This window comes from Pan troglodytes, chromosome X, assembly GCF_028858775.2.
Source record: "Pan troglodytes isolate AG18354 chromosome X, NHGRI_mPanTro3-v2.0_pri, whole genome shotgun sequence".
In the NCBI taxonomy this organism is placed as follows: Eukaryota; Metazoa; Chordata; class Mammalia; order Primates; family Hominidae; genus Pan; species Pan troglodytes.
Window position 1 is genome coordinate 13942967 of NC_072421.2, and position 23432 is coordinate 13966398.

General features: G+C 40.8%; 1 long non-coding RNA gene and 1 pseudogene across 2 annotated transcripts in view; one reads left to right on the top strand and one right to left on the bottom strand.

The window, feature by feature from the left end:
- LOC107971193 (uncharacterized) overlaps positions 1-1952 on the top strand; it is a 34551-nt gene extending 32599 nt beyond the window's left edge. The window contains exons 6-7 of one of the 2 annotated variants that reach the window (XR_010154880.1): positions 379-467; positions 1209-1952. This is a non-coding gene — a long non-coding RNA (uncharacterized LOC107971193). Of the gene's footprint in view, positions 1-378; positions 545-1208 lie in introns of both variants that reach the window. The other variant, XR_008541939.2, reaches the window with a different exon arrangement.
- Positions 1953-13040: 11088 nt separating this feature from the next.
- LOC736283 (glutathione peroxidase 1-like) lies at positions 13041-13754 on the bottom strand (annotated as a pseudogene).
- Between the last annotated feature and the right edge of the window lie 9678 nt (positions 13755-23432).

Here is a 23432-nt window from a genome sequence, read left to right on the forward strand (position 1 = left end):
AGGTGGCTGGTTCCTGAGTTTTAGAACAGGCATTGTCAACCTTGGCCGCACATTGGACTCACCTGAGGAACTTTAAAATATGCATGACCTGGTCCCACCCCAGAGTTCCTAATTTAATTGGTCTGAGGTACGGCCTAGGCCTCAGGATTTGAAAAAGCTCTCCAGGTAATACTGATGGCCAGCCAAGAATGGGAAGCACTGTTTTAGAGCAGGGGTCACCAGCCTGTTTTTGCAAATAAAGTTGTATTGAAACACAGCCACCATTTGGTTACATACTGCCTATGGTGGCTCTCATGCTACCACGGAAGAGTTCAGTAGTTACAACGGAGATCTTATAACCTGAAAAACAAAAAATATTTACTATCTGCTTCTTTACAGAAAATGTTTGCTGAGCCTGTTTTAAAGGGAAGCTTCAGGAGGACTTTCAGTGTCATATGAAAAATAGTTCACAAGGATTTTTGCTCAAGGTAGTGGCAGAATTCTCATAAGGGACTCTCACAGGGACAAAATATTCAAAGTACACAAACATTCAGGTACCACGAAGGTAAATGAGCATTCATAGCCTTTCTTGTTTTCCCCTCGCCTTACAAGGCACATGCTGTTTTCAAGTTTTTGTTGAACAAGACGAGGGGTAGCAATAGGGAAGTCAGGAGAAAGGAAAGGCTAGGCTGGTTTATGTTAGGAAAAGCAGGGAACTGCTCTTAGGAAGAAACAATCCTGAAAAGAAAAAGCTACAAGTCAGAGGAGAGGCAGGGAGGAGTGAGCTTCAGGGAAGAGTTTGGGAAAGTTTCTAGAGATGGGGGACTAGAGAGCTGTCACCCTGTGTTGAGTGGCACTGCAGAGGTTAATGGTTCTAGTGATTTTTAGAAATGTGGCTGTGTGATATGAATCATAATCCCCTTAGTCTAAGAGATTTCTGTAAAGTTGTATACATTTTCCATACTTTTTTAGATGTCAGATTAGTCTTTTTGCAGTGAAACTCTGTACTATGATTGGCCACAATGGAAGCTGGAAATATTGGGCTACAGGATGAATACGCCTTAAAACTACCAATTATTGACAGCATCATAATAGTTGGAATAGCACATCTAAGAGTTAGCAGCAGGAAAATAAAAAAGGAATGAGATGGGAGTCTGAAAGCTTACAAATGGCAGCGTGATATTGCTGGGTCAGTTTCCCCAACTCTAAGCTCTATGTATCTCTGACAGGAACCTGTGGAGAGGAGCGTCTGCTCTCCTCTTGGTCACTGGAGCCCAAGATCGCAATGTTCACACTTCCATTTATTGTGAGGAATAGAACACCAGCACTTAAGTGATTGTCCAAACCAACATCACCAAAGCAACAGCTTTGCATAACACCCTTGCCAATACTCAGAATCAAGGGCCTTAAAAAATGAAGGAAAGTAACTGGAATGAATGCAAATACTTGCACCTAGAGAAGCCTTTCCGGAATTATTAGCAAACACTCCACTCATTCCCTGACTTGGCAATTCTCCCAAAAAGAGAAGAGGGGTTTAGGTACCTGCATTCCTCAAGACCCTGTATGGCCTGGTGAACTTGGAGGTGATCTAGGACCAAGGTAAATCATGTGGCTGGGCAGCCTGAGAACAAAGATCAAATCAGAAGTCAGAGAGGCAGCAAGCAAATCTGGGCTGTTTTACGGTATCCCAGCATCCTGGACTGACAACATGAGCTGGTATTTATCTCTCCAATTCAGATATCAGTAGCCAGACATTGCCATTGATTCATCATCACATTCTTCTTCCCGTAGGGTTGGACTCTGAGAACATCTAACTCAAAAGAGCACTGCCGTAAAATACTGTAGGAAATGTACATGCATTGAGTGCATTTCAAAAGAACAATCCTTCAGTTTCGACTATTTTTCTATTTGTTTGTAATTGCTTATCTATGTACATGCTTATCATATTGTGTCATAAATATGGAAAGCCTTCATTGCCCAAGCGTAATTTGTTTCTGAAAGAGTCCATTTAAAATTAAACCACCTGTAACATTCCCAGCGGGTCGGCAAAGAAAAACAGTATTACATCACATAGGACCCAGCAACTAGGAAGAGAAATATCAGTTAGGACAGAATACTCAAGAGCAAAGGAGGCATATGACAACATGAATGCAACAACCATAAGCACACTTAAGGAAACTCAAGAGTACAAAGAAAAAAGTTTCTGGAGTTAGAAAGAAAAATTAAAGTGAAGAAGAGGCTAACATTTTTGATACTTGAATTAGAGGTATGGGTGAGCAATATAAAAAAAATCCACCCAAAATAGAAACCAAATGTCACAGTAAGTACTGGAAAAAAAGATTAGGATTTTATTCTAAAAAGAAAACCAATTTGTTTTAAAAAGTAGGAAAATACATTTATATTTTCTTATTTGCGAAAAATTCAGGATATAATTGCCATATCCTAACTCTTAAAATGAACAACAATGACATAAGTGTTGATTTTTCTTTTGACACAGTTGTTCTGGCAAAACTGTATGATAGTTTTGTGCACCCTGTCTTCACAGTTGACTTTCGCGCACAGTCATAAGTAAGGTCATCTTTACAAAAACGTTTGAGGTTTCACCAGTTTCCCCACAGACCTCTCCAAAGCCTTTGATATTCAAATTGTTTTCTGACTCCCATCTTCTGACATCATCTTTGTTAAGTTTCTTTTTTTCCCAAATTAACCTTACCAGATTCTTATTTTGGCTTTGCCAATGATTTGAGCCATTCTCCAGCATCATCAGCTTTGTGAACTCCTTCATGTTAGCAACATTTGTGATTTCAGTTTAACAACTGTTTTCATTGCATCATTAGATTTTACAGCAGCCACATTCAATGGCACAGTTACTTACGAAGCTCCTTTGTTAGACTATGAACTCTTTAATGGAGAAGCTGTGACTTATTTATCTTCTACCACCAATGATTGCCATAAAGTAGATACCGATTAGTATTAGCTGAATTTAACGGCTTTTCATTTAAGGTCTTCATGTTTAAATATTGACTAGCATAGATGCTCACACAATATTGATTGAGGACAAACTTATTAAGTGGTTAATTCCTTAGCATATTTTTAAAATGTTATGTTGACTTTTGCTTCCCTGTCTCTTCTGTGAGTATCTAGATTAGTATTTGGACCACTAGCATGCACCAATATTGTTTACTTAACAGCCTCTTTAATGGAGGAGCTGTGACTTATTCATCTTCTACCTCCAATGACTGACGTCAAGTAGGTATCAATTAACAGTATTGCACTGAATGTCTTTTCGTTTACGATCTTCATCTTTCAATATTTCCAGGCCAACCAGAAACACATCATAAGCAGCACATAGCTCAATTAAATCATTGGCAAGATTAGAAAGACAGTCTAGAAGTAACTTTGGGCACACACAGAGTATTTCACAAATGTTATTTGAATTGAAAAATGGATCTTCAAACAAGACAGAAAAGGTTTTATTTTACCTATAATTTTGCATGGAAGTCTTGGGTGACCAGAGTAATTCTCGGTTTCTTTCCTTCCTTCCCTCTCTCCCTCCCTCCCTCCCTTCCTTCCTTCCTTCCTTCTCCCTTTCCCCCCTTCCCCCTTATTTTCTTCTTTATTTCTTTCACCCTTTCAGCATAAAGAGGTTAGGTCAGCATTAGCATCCTGAAGGACCAAGATAATTGATTGCAAGGGCCAATGTCCACGATAATAGAGAGTCAAGATGACCCCCAAAGAAAGGAAATTTGCTAATCTGGGTGTTAGTTGCTCTCCATCCAATAGAGAGTCTTTAATATGCTCATTCATCCCTCCAGTCTTCAGGAGCATTTCCAGCCATCTGGCTCGCTTGCTGACCCTTGCCCTTTCAGGTAGCAGCCATAAATGCAAAGCTCTCAAATAGGAAAGTCTGTTGGTCTCATTTAGAAGGCCTACTCTAGGCAAGGTTAGGAAGATGGGAGATAATGATCCTTTGCCATCTCCCTAGAATTTAAATACACAAATTAAAAAGCACATTAACTCTTTGTTTAAAAAGAAAAACAAAATGTCATCAAAGGCAGGCTTGATTCAAATGCAGTTTAGGCTAATGAAGGAGCTGTGTCCTTTCACTATTTGTTCTGGGATCTTTTCAATCAGTTAGCATTGGCAAAGCTTCTGAACAAAGACAGTAATTACCAGATAAAAATTGCCTTCAGTGCATTGTCTAACTGTGTTCAGTTTGGCATGAATGGATTTATGATCCTTTCATTCCAATAGGAACTACCAGTCCGCCTTTCACTTCAAATAGCCTATTCATCTCAGCATAAAAACAGCTAAAATATACTAGCAGAATATGCTGCCTCTGCAACCCAAGCTGCACACAGCAGGAGTCAGCTTCTTCCAACAGGCACAAATATAGCTGGCTTTGAAAAACTATAAAACAAAGGCTCTAGAAAACTCTTGCATAATTTTTTTAAAAACAGCAATTATTTGGTTCCAGTCCCTTTTACTACTCTGTATCTTTTATCCAATATTAAATTAATTCCATTGTGTATAAAATGGTCAAAACCACAAATTACAGCAGGGAATTTATGCTTAAATAATGATCTGTGGTTGCTATTCAGATACATAGATTAATACTTTCTATTCCTTAGGGGGAAATGGCACAGAGAGGTGTTTTTGTTTTGTTTTGCTTTGTTTTTAATAGATAAGGCATAAAGAATCACTTTATCAGAAATAACTTAATTGGTGGCAATTTACTTGACTCCCAACATCCATCTGCAGTGCATTATCTCTTCTACCCTCTATCCCGTGTGTGAGGTAAATGTCTATGTACACACAAACCATGTATTAGAAGCATAGAGTAGTACTCATAAAGGAAGTTTCTATAGAAAATTAAGACCTTCATGCAGAACTTTGTGCTGCAGTAATATAATACAGAGCATGCTAAAATGTTGACCTGAGACTGTCTTCAAGTATAGTGGTTTCGAGATCAGTTCCAATCACAACTTTCTCATTGGTCAGCATCACATGATGTCTTCATGGTGGTATGAGTTTTGCAATTGATCCCGTTGGCTTTGGTTATCAACAATGTTTCATTGGATGTATAAGAACTGCTCATGTTGGTTTGTCCCAAATGCATCCTAGAAATGATAACTATTTAACTAACACAAGTATATAACTGTAACAGAGTGGAGTCCTGAAAAAGTACTCTCCAAAATTTGACAGACTTGTTTCTATGCCTTGACGTGTTACTAAGTCTACATATGAGTAACTCTCTACCTCTGTGAACTTCAGAATGCTATTCTTAAAAACTAGAGGAGGGAGTTGGTCCAGAATATTCCTTTTGTCTCAAAGTATTTCATGATAAGATACAGCACTGCATATGCTTGTTACTATGCCCTGCTGGAAGAATCAAGCCTCTGAGAATCCCTGCAATAAATAAATTTGCTTAACTTTTTAGCTCAGCATTATAAGAATTTATATGACTAATGAAGTCCTTTTATTCTTTAGTGGAACAGTCCTAACATTCCCACCCTGATTGTTTCTCAAACACACTTGGGGAAGCACTAAACTAGAGTGTCTGCAAGCTCCCTTCCAGACCTAATTTAATTCTAGGCTCAGTCCCCACTTTGTGGACTAATGGCAATGAACCCCATCATGGCCAATTGCTAGAGAGTCTGAGAATTTTTTAAATGCAGTGCAATTTTTTCCAGCCTCCAACATTCATAGGGACACAAAAGACCTCCCTCTCCCTATTCTTCATCCTCCAAGTACACAGAAAGTATCTATAATCACCAGAGAGAGTCCAGGGCCCTTAGTCATGTAAATCTACATTCTTTAAGTGTGTTCTTGTTTGTGGTCCCTTGGTAGATGTAGATTAAAGCTCAGCCCTGAGTAATTTGAGTATATATGGAGTAATGATACTTTGCCTTGTCTGTCTCTTGCGTTTTGACATCAATACAAATTATACCTTTAAAAAATCTACCCAAACACCATAATCTCCACCTTTAACTTCCCAACAACTCTCTCACAGATTTTGTCAAGACTTTGCTGGCAAATCTGTTTTAAATCCCAATTGCTCCCATTTTTGCTCACTCCCACTTTTTTTTATTCTCTCGTATACCCAGAGAACAACTGTCAGCTACCACCCATATAACAGTGGTTTCCATATTCAAAGTCTAATTCTCCCTTAGCATTCTGTTCTTCATTTCATTTACCATTTCTTCTAGAATTCCACCATCCTAACTTCTAATGGCTTTGATTGCTTTTCTCTGGATTTTCTCCAAGTTCTACATCTCTCCCTTGAACTAAAGTTCCCAATTTGAACACAGCGCTTCCATGGAGATATGACTAATAATGCATTGGCTCTTAAATCTGGCTGAACATCAGAATATTTTTTGAAACTATGGATTACTGAGCCCACACAGCCATGTACAAAACATTAAATTGTTATTTTTGATTCCTATACTTGTTAAACAACAGGATCCAATTAAGCTAAAGAAGAGCTTTAACCTATTTTCTCACCACTTCTGTGATCATGAACAACCAGCCACAGTGGGTCTCCCTCCAGTATTAACTTCCTTGGGTTGATAAAGCTTTCAGGAAAGAGAGTTATCATATCACAAATACCACAATGATTTTTATCTGAATGGCTTCCTTCCAAAATTCCAGATCCATCTAAACTTTTACTTGGAAGGTCCTTCCTGACCCATGCAACTCAACAAAAAACTCTCACAGTTTTTATATGCTTTGTTGGGGATTAACCCATCTTGCATTGCATTGCTAGCTTAGTATGTCTAGCATGGGCATGCCTGCTGAAGTTTGGAACTTCCCATCAAGGAAACAGGAAAATGCCATTGGCAATGAGCTGAAGACTGATTTACTCTACCAGGTATGACTTTAATGACTAACTGCTTGTACACCCTTTAGAAGCTTTTAGATTGTAGAGCCCCTTACTCTTGTATTTGTCTTCTGACCCCAGTGCTGGGGATAAATCTGTTTCAGTTAAAATTAACATTTCATACAAGTCCTCACTATATTCCTCTGCATACATTTCCCACCAAATAGCAGCTAGAATGAAGGTCCCCTCAACTTTGAGGACAGAACATTTATAACCTCCCTATCACCACCACAAGATGTAGCATATACTAGCTATTTTTAAAAAAAAATTTTCCCAACAAGATTGCATGCATTCTGAGAGGAAGTGTTATGTCTTAAAATTTTTGCATTTCTTATAGGGGACTGTACCTAGTAAATAGTCTTCAGTAAATACACCATCAGAATGCAAAAATCAAAGTAACTTAGGGAATAAGCATTCTAACCTCTCATTTTATAGATGAAGAAACAGGTTCAGAGAATTGAAAAGATTTGCCCAGATAAAAGTACGTAGTCAAAATTAGATCTCAAACTACTCTGTTCCCCGGGCTGTTTTTGTTTACTCCATGTATCCTCTGTTAATTGACCAGATTGATTGATTGACTTCCTAGCTCTATCACCAGGAAGTCAAAGTAAAACTCCACCACTGAACTCTTGAAAGGCGTGTCTTCTGAAGGGTGGGATTTCCCATCAAAGAAACAGGAAAATGCCATTGGCAACGAGCTGAAGACTGACTTTGATTTACCCTACCAAGCAGGATTTTAATGACTACTTGTACAAACATGTAGGTACATCAATATTGGGTAGATTCATAGTGTTAGGATAAATTAGGTAATTGAGTAGAAAATACAGGCACAAGCTAGACTAGGTCCAAACACCTGGCCTCATATCAGTTGAAACCATCATATCAAGAATAAACAGTAGAAAGACATGATCACTTTCATTGACTTCAGCTGGAAACATTTACAATCCAATTTCAATTTAGCAAGATTTCATCAGAAGATATCTCCCACAAATTGAGGTCCATCTTACTGTTATTATTTGAAATCTTTGTGTATATGTGTAGTTTGGAACATCTGTTAATTGCTGCTACTGCGGTTTCTATCACTGTTTGATGCTGGGACTCTTAAGCTCCACCCACGTTTTCACCCAGCTGAGTCGCCTTCTTATCACCCCTTTCTGGTGAGTAAGATCATCTAGATAGATTCTCCAAAAGAAATACCCAGTGAGGGAGGGGCAACCAGCAGAGCCACAAACCAGTCCTCATGAACCCAGGACCTGAGCATAAAAGGCTATTTGATACACATGTAAAGGAATTTGGAGGTGGGATAGACAGCAACTGAATCTTTAACTTGTAGAATATATTCTTTAGAAATGGCTCCCTGAACCATGCTAAACCCCATAAGTTGCCCAGACACTGAAAACCCAAAATAAAAGCTTCCCCTGTTAGTTAAGGTCAGGGAAGCAGAGGCGTTTCTCAGAAAAAAATGTAGCTTCTTTGGCATTATGAGCCTGAAAAAAACTCTTCAAGCCCAACTGCGAATGAGTCAGCAGAGTTTTCTAGAACAGCCAAGGAGAGAATGCTTTCCTTAGGAGACTATTTATTTGGTTGCTACATAATACTGTAGATTAATTAGGAGTAAGAATGAGTGAAACTATTTGGAAAAAGTGATAGCAGCTTGAAAGCTTCACCCACCCCTGACCTAATGGAGGAGGAAACATTACAGTTCTGGGTAGTTCATTATTTTGAGGGGGTGGAAGAAAGTGATATCAACCAAAGTATTCTTATAAAATCTTTGAGTATTGACCCAGATATCACCCTTATAAAGTCAAGATTATAGAACAAATGAATTGTTTCAACATTTAAATAAACCCTTGATATTTAAGGGTATCAAATATGCCCAATGTGACTCCCAATATGTTAATAAAAAAAAAAGATCGAGAGAAAAATCTAGCCAAAATAGAAATTAATATGGCTTAGAAACATCTTTCCTCATTTTCTAAATGTTTCCATATCTGGCAAAATGACCAGAGTGGAGGGTGAATGCTTTCAGCATGCTCAAAATTCAAACTCCAAGTTTAAGTGATTACTTAAGAGGCTTTAGTCTCTGAAATCCACCTGTCCTCACATGACATCATTAAATGTTTGCTTCTTAGGCTATTTCTTCTCTCTTCTTGGCCATCAATTGCTCCAGCTAAACTGGATCATTCCTATCAGCATACATACACCAGCATGTATTTATCACCAGGTTAAAACAAATATCAACTCATGGTTAACTTCATTTCATTCATACCCTTACCTCTGAACTATTTTGGTTTTTTGCTTGCTTGTTTGTTTTTGTTTTGTTTTGTTTTGAGACAGGATCTTGCTTTGTTGCCCAGGCTGGAATGCAGTGGCATGAACCTGGCTAACTGCAGCCTCAGCCTCCCAGGTTCAAGCGATCCTCCTGCCTCAGCCACCCAAGTAGCTGGGACCACAGGCATGCACCACCATACCTGGCTAATTTTTGTATTTTTTGTAGAGACAGGGTTTCACCATGTTGCCCAGGCTGATCTCCAACTCCTGGGCTCAAGCGATCCCCCTGCCTCAGCCTCCCAAAGTGCTGGGATTACAGGCATGAGCCACTGTGCCCAGCCCCTCTGAGTTATTTTGAATTACTTTCCAGACATTGGATTGTTCTATTCATAAATAGTTAAGAATTTATCTCTAAAAATAAAGAAGATTTTTGAAAACGTAACCATAACACAATTATCCCACTTAAAAATATTAGCAGCTTTAGTTTAACAATGTTCGTAAAGAAATTCTATTACTTACGGAGAACTAGAAAAAGTACTAGAAGCTGACCAGAGACAAAACAAAGAGCACTGGTTCTTTTCTTTGGGCATCTGCTGAAAGAACATCACATGCCCACCTAAATAGGGTCCGCCTCTCTGTATTCTATCATTAGGAGCAGCAGGACATCTGGGGATGAGAAGATGGAGAGATCATCCTTATATAATGTTGCAGTCTGGAAGCATCACTCTCAAAAAGGTAAGTTTTTAGGTTATTTTTAGTTTGGTTTACAATTAAAAAAAATCCTTCATTGAACTCTGACTGCAGATTCTAGAAAATAGAATATTGCGGGCAAGACTGGCTTCGGAAGTTTTATGGCTTAATAGAAAAAGAAGGTGGGCAGACCTGGTGAAAATCTTTGCAGGGTCATGCATGCCTCCCACGCCAAGTATTTGCCACTCTTATTATTATTATTTTTTTCCAGACAGGGTCCCGCTCTGTTGCCCAGGCTGGAGTGCAGTGGTGCGATCTCCGCTCACTGTAACCTCCACCTCCCAGGCCCAAGTGATCCTCCTAACTCAGCTTCCTGAGTAGCTGTGACCACAGGCATGTGCCATCATGCCCGGCTAATTTTTTGTATTTTTTGGTAAAGATGGGGTTTTGCCACATTCCCTAGGCTGGTCTCAAACTCCTAAGCTCAGGCAATCCACCCGCCTCAGCCTCCCGAAGTGCTGGGATTACAGGCATGAGCCACCATGCTCGGCCACTCTTTTTTTTAAACCAAAGAAATCAATCTTAAATCAATTTTGCACTTGATTTATGCACATCAAGTTTGTTTGCTTCTTAAAGAGTATATGATTAGCTGTACAAGAGACTATAGGTTAAGAAAATCCTTAGTCTTGAGAAAAGCACTGAAGAGGAAGAAGAAGACACCAGGCCCCAAGACATCCACCAAAAATAGATCCAACTTACATTGTCTGGCAGGGCAAACAATCCCATCACAGTCACATGCCAGCCCCTATATTCTGGCTGGTCCCCAGAATTTAGTCAAGATCAAAGTAAAATTTTTTGGTTTCTGGGGTGAGCCTTCATCCAGGTCAAAATATTCTGGAAGAAGGCTTGCCTGGCACCTGGAATTCCACACCCTTGAGCTCTCCTTTTCACGGAACAGCATTCGTCAGATTTACTGACAGCATAGCAGTGGCATAATTAACGAATAATCCAGTTTTCAGCTTCCCTGGCCTCCACCTGCTAGATACCAGGAGCACCTCCACTCCCACAGAAGTTGTGTCAACCAAAATGTCTCCAGATATTGCCAGATGTCCCCAGGAGGGCAAAATCAACCCTGGTTGACCACCACTGCAATAGTATTATTTGTATATGAAACATAAAGATTGCTAAGGGATATAAAGTAGACTATTTTAGATATCCAGTCTTAAAGGAAACCACTACTATCATCATTGGCCAAAAAAAGAAAAAAAAAGAACGGTGCTAATAATTAGACATAAAATAATAAATGAAAATTATCATTGCTTTGAAATATTCCCTGGAGGAAATGAAACATCTGTGTAAATTTTATCCTTTCACGTGTGAAGATGACTGGGATAGCAGGTGTGGTAAAAGACATTGTTCCAAAGCCTGTTCTGTGGTTTGCTGATGAGAATATTCCCTGGCTTGGGCTACAGCTGCCATGTGCAGTCTCTCTATTGACAGTCTTTCTCAACCACTCCCGAAAATCCCCACATTGTTTGAACTCAAGTTTTGTAATTACAGAGATGTGGTTCTCAGAGCCAAAAATGAAGCTGCCTGGCTGGAGCAGCAGGATATAGAATAGGACCTTGGGACTGGGAGATTATAACTTTTGTGGTTTCAAGTACTCATAAATGTGGTGGAGAGGGGTTTTGGAGTTGATCCACAACTCGTCAGAAGCCCTGCTATTTTTTCTACCCACAGCCATTGTAGAGAATCCAAGCCGAGTTTAAGAGTGCTGTGGAAATACACTGCTGCTACTGCTGTTTCTATTACTGTTTGATGCTGGGACTCTTATGCTCCAACCACGTTTTCACCCAGCTGAGTCGCCTTCGTATCACGCCTTTCCAGTGAGTAAGATCATCTAGATAGATTCTCCAAAAGAAATAACCCAGTAAGGGAGGGGCAACCAGCATGACCACAATGCTAGTTGTTGTGTGCGAATGGTAAACAGAATGAAATTATGAATGTGTGTGCAGGTCATTATATGCATGCAGACACATACATATGCATATGTAGTATAAATTAATCTCCATAAATGCCTAAGGTGATGGCAGTGATGAGGGGCAGTTAAAAATGTTAAGCACAAATTGGAGCTGAGACACTGATCAGAGAAAAATTATCTGTAATACTGAGAAAGAGCCATCTGTCATGGCTGGAGGCTCAAGCAGAGAAGGGATAAGTGGAGAGGCCCCAGGAACAGATGGAGAGGCTTGAACCCCCACACAGAGCAGAGCGTCCAACAGCTGGGACTGATTAATCCAGACGGCCGACTATTACGTCATGTGTTGGATTACAACCAAATGAGTGGCTAAAAGCTCCTAGCAAGTTCAGGCCAACACGAAGTCGCTTCACAGATGGCGTCCACCTTGGAATTCCGTGAGGGATGAAGACACTGCTCAGTCCAGCCTCATTGTCCTCTGTGGAAAGAGCAAGAGGAATGAGGATAGGCCTTTCCCACCCCTTTATTCTTCTTTATTCTCAGGGTAAATGGAAGTAGAGAAGGAGAGTAAGTGAGATTTTAAAGAAGCTTGTTGACCTGTGTCTTTGTTCTCTCCTTGCTCTCTAAATTACGTGATAGAGGGAATAATACGGAACTTTAATGTATGAAGTTCAGTCCAGTAAATTGATCCCATAGCCCAGCATGTGATAAACAGTTTCTGAATATTAACTTGATCTACTCGTGCTTCTTAGTAATCCCACAAACACTTTAAACAACATTTCAGAAGCACAGGTAATCCCACAAGCATTTCAGCAACATTTTAACTCAACACCTATCCCCTCTCCAATGTTCCCTTCAAGTCAGAAACCTAACTTTGGGTACCCAACTCTACCGTCAATCAGTCACTGGGGCCTTATGGAATCAATGGAGTCTTGTAGATTCCATCTCCTTAGCATTGCTTGAAACGATCTTGACTTCTCTATTCTCATTGCTGTTGCCTTAATTCTGACCTTCAGTAAGTCCTGCCTGGACCGTTACAATAGTTTCTTCTAAGCTATCTTCTGGTTTCTTTGCTCCAGTGCATTCTTTTCTTTTCTTTTCTTTTCTTTTTTTTTCTGCTGACACCCGGCACTTTATTAGTGGGGAAACTCGCCTTGGTCTGGCAGAGACTGCGATGGACAGGACCGGCGCCCATCTCGAGGGGGTATTTCTGGAAGATCAGGTGTTCCTCCCTTGTAGGTTTAGAGGAAACACCCTCATAGATGAAAACCCCCCAGAGAGCAGCACTGCAACTGCCAAGCAGCCGGGGTAGGAGGGGCGCCCTAGGCACAGCTGGGCCCTTGAGACAGCAGGGCTTCGATGTCAGGCTCGATGTCAATGGTCTCGAAGCGGCGGCTGTACCTACGTAGGGGCACACCGTCAGGGCCCACCAGGAACTTCTCAAAGTTCCAGGCAACATCGTTGCGACACACCAGAGACCAGGTGATGAGCTTGGGGTCGGTCATAAGCGCAGTGGCGTCGTCGCTGGGGGCTGGCAGGGCCTCCCGCAGGAAGGCAAAGAGAGTGTGCGCCCCCGCACCGTTCACCTCGCCCTTCTCGAAGAGCATGAAGTTGGGCTGGAACCCACCACCAGGTCGGACGTACTTGAGGGAATTCAGAATCTCTTCGTTCTTGGCGTTCTCCTGATGCCCAAACTGGTTGCACGGGAAGCCAAGCACCACCAGGCCCCGGGGTCCGAGGTGCCGCTGCAGCTCGTTCATCTGGGTGTAGTCCCGGACCGTGGTGCCTCAGAGGGACGCCACATTCTCTATAAGTAGTACCTTGACCCGCAGGGAGCCCAGGCTCACAGGCTCCCCGACGGCCAGCAGGCGCGCCGAGAAGGCATACACCGACTGGGCCGCCGCCGCCGCTGGCCGAGCAGCATACATGGCGCAACTGTCCAAGAAGCCAGCGGAGCGCCCCGAACAAGCACTGTCTCCAGTGCATTCTTTTCACAGGGTCGGAGCCATGGGAAAACTTCCTCTTTGCCCTCTGAAGGTTCTCTGAAAATCACTGACAAGAGACAGATTAGATTAATAGGAGAAAACGCATACAAATTTATTTGAGATCATAGTTTTACGTGACAGGGGAACCTTTAGATTGAAGACCCAAAGATACAGAGCAAACTGGCCATTTTTATGCTTAGGTTCAACAAAGTGTGGACAGCTGTGCAGAAATATGATTGGACAAAAATGTTGTGATCTAAAGCTAATGGACTGAATGTGGAAACCCAACAAGGCCTGTCTGTCTAGATTCTTCTTGGCCTCTCTGAGCAGCATTCCTTCCTTCTGGGTATGGGGCAGGACCCTCTCCGGAATGGGGGTCTTAGGACCTACAGCCAAACTAGTTAGGTCAGATAATTTCTGTATGGCCAGTATTTACACAGAAAGGTGGGAGGGAAAGTTAGAGTAATGTTTTTAGGTTTTATGGCTGGCTTTGGGGAACAAGGTTTCTGGTTTCTAGAACCTGCCTTGGGGAAGGATTCTAGCTTCTATTGCTCCTCTGGGGAGAATGGGACTGAGACAGGAGGGCAGGGGAAGGTCAGAGAACAACATTTGCTTCTAAACCTGTTTCTGGAGCTTTTTTGGGGGGGTATTGTTATCTGAGTCCCCACAATAGCCTCCAGAATAGCCTTCTTAAAACTGAAATCTGTTCTTGCGCCACTGCTCTCCAGCCTGGGCGACAGAGCGAGACTCCGTCTCAAAAAAAAAAAAAAAAAAAACTGAAATCTTTTCATATTATTTTCCTGCTTACCACTCTTGTATGGCTGCCCATTCTCAAAGGTTTTTAGACATATTTTTGTCTTGACAGAATATAGATGAAATTCATCAGAGCAACACAATTCTGTATACGTAGTCAGATTTTCATGAAACTCTAATTTTTTTTTTCAGAGAAATAAAGTTCATCACAGTGAGTCAAGATGCCTCATTCCAAGCTATGGCGTAAATTTCATAGACTAAGAAATGTGCAAGTTTCCTTTTTGCTAAGTATGACACATCACCTCTCTCTCACAAAGGGATATATGTTGTTACTAATGTAAACTCATTAGTTTTGATCAATGTTTTGTGAACTCAAAAGTATCTGAGACAGCTCTCAATCAATTTAGAAAGTTTATTTTGTGAAGGTTAAGGACATGCCCGTGACACAGCCTCAGGAGGTCCAGATTACATGTGCACAAGGTGGTCAGGGTACAGCTTGCCTTTATACATTTTAGGGAGACATAATACATCAGTCAATACATGTAAGGTTTACATTGTTTCGATCTGGAAGGGTGGGGCAACTCGAAGCAGGAGTCGGGCTTCCAGGTCATAGGTAGATTTAAACATTTTCTGATTGGCAATTGGTTGAAAGAGTTATTATCAGTAGAAAGAATTGTTTGGGTTATGATAAGTGGTTGTGGAGGCCAAGGTTTTATCATGTAGATGAAGCCTCCAGGTAGCAGGCTTCAGAGAAAATAGACTGTAAATGTGTTTTTATTGGACTTAAGGTCTGTGTTGATATTAATGCTGGAGGGGTATAATGAGGCTTGTCCAACCCCCTCCTCCATCATGGCCTGAACTAGTTTTTCAGGTTAACTCTGGAATGCCCTTGGCCAAAAGGAGGGGTTCATTTAGATGGTTGAGGGGCTTTAGAATTTTATTTTTGGTTCACAGGATCATGGTTATATAAGATGTTAACATTAGGAGATGCTGGGTAAAAGGTATATGGGAACCTTCTGTACTGCCTTTGCAACTCTTCTATAAATCTAAAATAATTTCAAAATGTTACTATTAACTATACTCTTGAGGTTATTTATGTCTATTTTATCTGAATAATGGGAATATCATCTAATGGTGTGCTAATACCTCTTTCCCCAACTCCACATTCAGTGATGGCTAGTTGGTGGTTTCACATCAGACAATGTGGGAGTATTTACACCCTGGCAAGTGGTACGTGCAATAAACATTTATCAGCATACTGAGGCAGCCAGATGTGACTTTCTCTGCCTGAATATGAAAAGGTATCAATACATATGGGTTGCCAAAAGTGCAAGGGAGAAGAGAAGACAGCAACTGTGAAAACAAGCTCCCCTCTTTCTCTGTAAAGGCTGCAAATCTGCTTATGAGTATTTCAGAGTCACTGGGCAACCCAGGTCACAGGCATATGGCAGAGATCACTATGCTGTTCCGGGCCCCTAGGAAGGCAGGGTGTGGAGCCTATCATTTCAGATTCTGAAAACTTTGAGGGATGCGAGAAGAGACTATGGAAGCCAAACAGGAATCTTCTCATAATTTTAGCCATGATGAGTATATTGAGAAACATTCAAAATATTTAAAATTTGGCATCAGGAGTCAGGGCCTATCAGTTCTACATAGCAGCTACCAGCATAACATTTTCCATCATGGTTTTCTGTCTGTTAAAAGTCATGTTATTATGCTGTGCCAAAATCATTCAATTTAGTATATGAAGAAAAAAGGAATACTTCCGGGGACCACACACCCAACAGAGTGGGATGCTGAAAAGATTCACCATCCAGATCTTTCATGGTAGAGGTGATCAGCATTGAGGGTACAGTTTGATCTTTTTTTTTTTTTTTTTTTTTTCAGATAGAGTCTCGCTCTGTTCTCCAGGCTGGAGTGCAGTGGCATGATCTTGGCTCACTGAAACCTCTGCCTCCCAGGTTCAGGCGATTCTCCTGCTTCAGCCTCACGAGTAGCTGGGACTGCAGGCCCACCAAGCCTGGCTAGTTTTTGTATTATTAGTAGAGACGGGGTTTCACCATGTTGGCCAGGCTAGGCTCGAACTCCTGGCCTCAAGTGCTGGGATTACAGGTGTGAGCCACCCCACCCAGTCCTACAGTTTGATCATTTTTAAGGTGCAAACTCTATTCAACTTCCCATATACATGGGGTTTCACACTGGGAGGGTGAGGCAGGGGATCAGAGGTGGGGTTAAGTATTGAAATCAGCATATAAGGCAAGGATAGTTGATAATCAACACTACTCTCTAAAACTCCTTAAATCAGTGGTGCTACAGAGATAGTACACTGTTAGAGGCAATTTAGAATATTTTATTGTGTGTTTTTGGTTAGCATAGCCAAGGGAGGGGGTACCTTAGATATTCATGAGCCACAGCTGGGGATTTTAAGCAACCGTCATTGGTCATAAAGTCTAGAGAAAAGAAGGATCCTCTCCGGTCCTTCAGCACTTCTGAATGCCCTGCTAGACCTGCATTGTGTGTGAAAACCTGCTCAAGATTATCTGAGGATAGATGCTCACAGCATTTTACAAATAAACACAAAAGTATTTTTAGCAATTTTAATAAACCCTGAATTTTTCTGGAAATCAACTACTGTATGAATCAAAAGTTTGTATTTTGCTCTGTATGGAACTTTTAGCACAAATCGTTCATTGTTGTGGAAAATCCTGACACCACCAGTTCTCAATATAACACACCTGAATCTACTGGCATTTGTAACTATTGCATTCTTAGTTTTCCTACAACTATTTATTATTAAAGGGGAGCACTGTTCTGATAAGGTTGGAAATCACTGCCTTGAATTTCTGTAAATCACTGAAATCTATGCTGCTTGAAACCAATGTGTAGGGACCAAGGGAAAACTTCCCCTTTGCCCTCTGAAGGTTTGCTGAAAAATCAACTGACAAAAGGCAGATTAATAGGACAAAAGGCATACAATTTATTAACGTGCATGAGAGTCCTACAAAATAGGAGATCTCAAAGAAATGGCCAGATAATTAATTGATGCTTTTATACCATCTCGAGGTTACAGAATGAATGGGGACTTGGGAGATTGCAAAGCACGCTGTGTTGGCAAAACAGGTTATAGGAGAAGGAGGAGAGGAAGCCTGGCTGGCAAAGGTGGTCTTGTTAACACAGAAAAGACCTCACAGGTAGCAGCTCTCAGAGAGAATAGATGGTAAATGTTTCTTTCAGACCTTTAAAGGTGTCGGACTGTCAGTTCATCTTTCCTAGATCCGGACAAGGCAGAGCTAAGAGAAAGCCTGGCTGCATCAGTGCAGATTTTCTCTACAGATGCAAATCTCTCCCCACAAAAGACAGCTTTGCAGGGCTGCTTCTGTTTGCAGGCGCTCTGAACAGCCATCTCAAAATATGTCAAAGAAATATATTTAGGGGTGAAATATTTTGGTTTTCTTTAAAGTCAACAATGAAATTTGTTATTTTTTTCACTTTACATTCAGGTTGTTGTCGCCTTTCCCAGGGACACCAGAGGTCCTGGGTTTGCTTAAAGACAAGGCTTCTCAACCTCAGAACTAATTAACATTTGGGGAAAATGCACAGTGGATATTGCTAAACCCTCTACAGTGCACAGGACAGTACCAGCCCCCACCCCAACATGGGGTATATCCGTGGTCTCTACCCACTAGATTCGAGCAGCAACCTCCCCACAAGTTGTGACAACCAGTGTTAAAAGAAACTTTACACGAATTAAATTTAATAGAGTTTAACTGAGTAAAGAACAATTCTAAAATCAGGCAGCCCACAGAACCACAATAGGTTCAGACCTGAAGGTATGCCACATGGTTGGATAACATTTACAGACAGAAAAAGGAAAGTGACAGAAAACGGAAGTGAGGTACAGAAACTGCTGGATTGGTTTTATAGCACCGTGTTTGCCTTATTTGAACAGGGTTTGAACAGTTGACTGCCCGTGATTGGCTGAAACTCTGTGATTGGTACAAGGGTAAGTTAGTCTGTTTACATACCAAGTTAGGTTACAGTTCAGTATGTACGGAGAAATCTTTAGGCCAAACTTGAAATATATAAGGAGGCAGATTTAGGCCAAACTTAATTTTAACACCAGAAATGTCTCTAGACATTGCCAAATGTCCCCTGGGGGGCAAAATCACCCCTAGTTGAGAACCTCTGGTTTAAGGCAACTCTACTTTGGAATTCTGTTCAGAATGAGGAGAATTTGGGTCATGTTTCTCAAAGCACGATTTGCAAATCAGATAAAAAATACAGGATTCCCCCAAGGTACGGGCCAAAAGTGCAAATCAGAATCTGGGGTGTGTCATATGGTGGGTCAGAGCCAGGCATGATGGCTCTTGCCTATAATGCCAGCACTTTGGGAGGCCAAGGCAGGCAGATCACTTGAGGTCAGGAGTTCAAGACCAGCCTGGCCAACACGGTGAAACCCTGTGTCTACTAAAAATACAAAAATTAGCCAGGCTTGGTGGTGCATGCCTGTAATCCCAGCTACTTGGGAGGCTGAGGTGGGAGAATCATTTGACCCCGGGAGGCGGAGGTTGCAGTGAGCCGACATTGTGCCACTGCACTTCAGCCTGGGTGACAGAGCGAGACTCCTTCTCAAAACAACTAAAATAAAATTAGAAAGATCCTGGCTTGATTCCACCTCTACTTGTTAGTAACAGTGTGGCCTTAGCAATTTAACCTCACTGAACTTCATATTCCTTAGCAGCAAACTGAGAGTGAAAACGATGCTACATCTCAGGGATCTTTCGAGGATTAAATGAGATACTGTATGTGAGGAGCTCACGATAGCGTGGGTCTTATTGATCTTTGTAATGCCTTGTTATCCTAACCCAAGCTGAGCACACACAGCAGGAACAAGGTCAGAGACCCTGGGAGCAGGGACTGAGGAGCCAGCCTTGGCTTCAAATGGGCAAAGGCTATTATCAGTTTTGTTTCAGAGTTAAACCATAAATTAAATTCCTTTCCAAGGTTAGTTGGCCTACGCCCAGGAATGAACGAGGACAGCTTAAAGGTTAGAAGCAAGATGGAGTTGGTTAGGTAGGTCTGATCTCTTTCACTATCATAATTTCCTCAGTTATAATTTTTGCAAAGACATTTTCAGCATATCAAGGCTTTAGGCTAGTATTATCCAATACAGTAGCCACTAAACACATGTGGCTATTTGAATTTCAATATATATTAATTAATATTAAATAAAATTAAAAATCAGTTTTTGGATCACACTAGCCACACTTCAAGTACATAACCAAATGTGGCTAAGGACTACTGTACTGGAATGCACAGATATAGAACACGTCTGTCATCATAGAAAGTTCATAGCATGCTGAATTTTAAATAACCACAGAAGCCTAGCTCAGTGTTTCTGTCATTTTTACTAGGAACACATAAACTAAAATGAAGACAAACATTAGGACTGTCTGGGGAAAAGCCACCAACGTTTTTTCACCTTAAATGGTTGTTTATTTTTTGTCACTTTGGGGAAGTTAAAAGTAAATATTCCCTATATGTGTTTTGACTTTTCATTAAATTAATAACTAAGTCACAGAAAAGATACTTCTTTTTCCAACACTCTGTTAGTGCTCAGGCTGCCCAATCTGCTTTCAAAGAGAAATTATTTCCAAAATGCCCTACTCAGAGTTATTCAGTTTCCCTTAAATATGGACTTCACCATATTTTTTAAAGACTATGAAATCTACCACATTAATCAGAAGGGAATTTTTGATAATAACAATTATTACATACGTAGGGTAACTATATATTATATATAGGGTAACTTCCTGACGTTGCCATGGCATTTGTAAACTGTCATGGCACTGGTAGGAGTGCCTTTTAGCATGCTAATACATTATAATTAGTGTATAATGAGCAGTGAGGATGACCAGAAGTCACTTTCATTGCCATCTTGGTTTTGGTGGGTTTTGGCCAGCTTCTTTACCACATCCTGTTTTATTAGCAGGGTCTTTATGACCTGTATCTTGTGCTGACTTCCTATCTCATCCTGTGACTTAGAATGCCTAACCTGCTGGGAATGCAGCTCAACAGGTCTTAGCCTTATTTTACCCAGCCCCTATTCAAGATGGAGTCACTCTGGTTCAAACGCCTCTGACAAGGTACAAATAAAACAAGTAGGATTAATTTACTTTACGGAACTGGAGCCTTTCGGAGCTTCCTAGAGGAATCATGTCATCCTAAAATGTCAGAGCTAAAAAAAATCAGAGAAAACACTTTATCTACATTTGTGAATAAAAAGACCAAGATTTACAGTGAAGGGACACAGCCAGTTAGTAGCAGACCCAGGACTAAGGGAGTGACAAGAATCTGTTTGACTTCAAATCGCTGGTACTTTCCTTTTCAAAACCTGGCCAGAATAGGGAATGCCCTTTTGCTGTAGGACTGACAACAGACCACCATGTCTGCAGTGTCTGTTCAGGTTCAACCATGTCATATAACATCCCCAGATAGGGGATATCAAATTCCTGACACAACATAAAGCTACAAACATCCCTTTTCATTCACCAGCTCCCAGAGTCTTTGAAAACCTAGAAATTGGCCACTTTTGCCCTTCAAGACCTTCTGCTACTTTGTTCAAAGGAAGCAGAAGATCAAAGGAAAGTAGCCATGTGGAGGCTCATTGTTCAGGCCTAGGCCGGCTGGGTTTCCAAGGCCTCCAGGGAATTAGGGATTGAGGACCATGTCAACTTGATTAGACCTTCAACTAGCCTTTCAGGAAATAATTCTCTCATTTGGGAGCAAAGAGAGTACCTTTCTCCCCATACTCAGTACATTGTATCTGTTCCCTTCTTAATGCCTTTCTTTTTTCCTCTCTTCCATGACGCAGAAGTAACTGGATATTTATGAAGACAGCCTCCAAGACCTTTCATATTCCCCCACATTTGTGTGTATCCCTGACACATAATACTTCAATTCCCTCAGCCTTAAAATCAGGCAAGTGTGCCTACATCACAGGATTGTTGCAGGATTAAATGCAATGCTTTATTAAGTGAGTTGGAGACTCTGGGTTTATTCATTTCCTAAGGGACTTTCTGACACTAAAACACACACTAGCCAAATAGTGCTTCTCTTCCAAAATGGCAAATTACTTCAAGCAAAAGCCCTTCAGACTCAGCAGGGAAGAAGTAAAGAGTCAAATGTTACATCCACTAATACCAGGAGAATCCAGGGAAGTCTCTTTAGTTTCTTTTTCTTGTATTTCTTATATTGCTGTTAGATTATGGATGAAGGAAAAAAACTCCCAGATCCTAAAGCATGCTGACTGGACCCAAATAAATGACATTATGAGAGCCTGTATTAGTTATCTATTGCCTTCCAACAAATTACCCAAAAATATTGTGGCTCAAAATAATAAACATTTATTATCTCAGTTTCTGGGGGTCAGGAATTCAGGAGCAGCTTAGCTGGGTGGTTCTGGGACAGAGTCTCTCATGAGGTTGTAGTCAAGATGTTGGCTGGAGCGACAGTCATCTGAAGCCTTGACTGGGGTTGGTGGATCGTCTTCCAAGATGGGTTACTCACATGGTTGTTGGCAAGAGGTCTCAGTTCCTCCCCAAGTGGACCTTTTCATAGGGCTGCTTGAGTGTCTTCATGGCATGGCAGCTATGATATAAGAGAGACAGCAAAGAGGAAGTTGCCATGCTGACACCATCTAGTCTCAGAAGCCACACACCACCACTGCTGCCATATTCTATTAGTTAGAAGTGAGTCACTAAGTCTAGCCCATGCTCAAGTGGAAGAGAATGAGTCTCCACCCTTGAAAGGGAAAAGTTTCAAAGAATGTGTTGACCTATTTTAAAGCTACCACAGGGCAGCTATCTGGGTGGCTCCTTCATCAGTTTTCTTGCAACACTTCATATCAGCTCTCTGTACCTGCCAAACTTCAATGATTATAAATGTATGAGTCTAGTCATGTATAAAAAGCTCTGAAAAATTAGGTAGAAGAAACTTCAAATAGTTTAATAAGCTTTGCATTGCATTTTCATTCCCCTTTGGTTGGATTTTCATTGGAATGTGGATTTCTATAAACTACATATTAAAACTCCCTTTATGGGTCATTGCTAATCTAAAACTTATGGTGATTTAGACAGGGATTGGATTATAAAATAACTTTGTCCATAAGAACAAATAAAAAAGTGTAAATGAGATCTGAGGAACAGTGTTTACATACTTTAATGAGGTCATTGCTTTCAGGCACTTTATGGGCAAACTTTCCATTTAATTAAATCACAGAAGCCAGATTTAAGCTGACACTTTAAAATGTTCATTAAAAAAATTATCCTTTTTGTACCCTGGACCCAAGGGAAAGATCATGAAGTGTGTGCTATATGCACAACTATGTCCTGAGAACAATGAATCAGCTGTTTTTTAAGGCTATTTTTCTTTGTTTGCATTTTCCCCTAAATTCTATTGTAAAAAATTTTAAGCATGCAGAAAAATTGAAAGAATAACACAATAAACACTTGGTTATCCTCCACCTAGATTTGATCATTTTGACATTTTGCCAAATTTGCTAATTCTCTCTCTCTGCACACACACACACACACACACACACACAGAGACATAGATGCACAAAGCATATAAAAACATTGCCTTTTTGGAGGTGCTGACCCATTTGAAAGTAAGTTGCAAATAATACCATCACTCTTCACCCGTAAATATATCTCCCAAGGAAAGGGGACATTCTCCTATATAACCTTAATACCGTTGTCATATTTAAGAAGATTAATAATAATCCCATTACATGGCCTTCACATGCAAATTTTCCAGCTGACAAGTCAAAAAGACACAGAAGCCAGCTTAAGGGTGTTCCTACTGATGAAATTAGGAAAAATTTGAGCATCAGAAT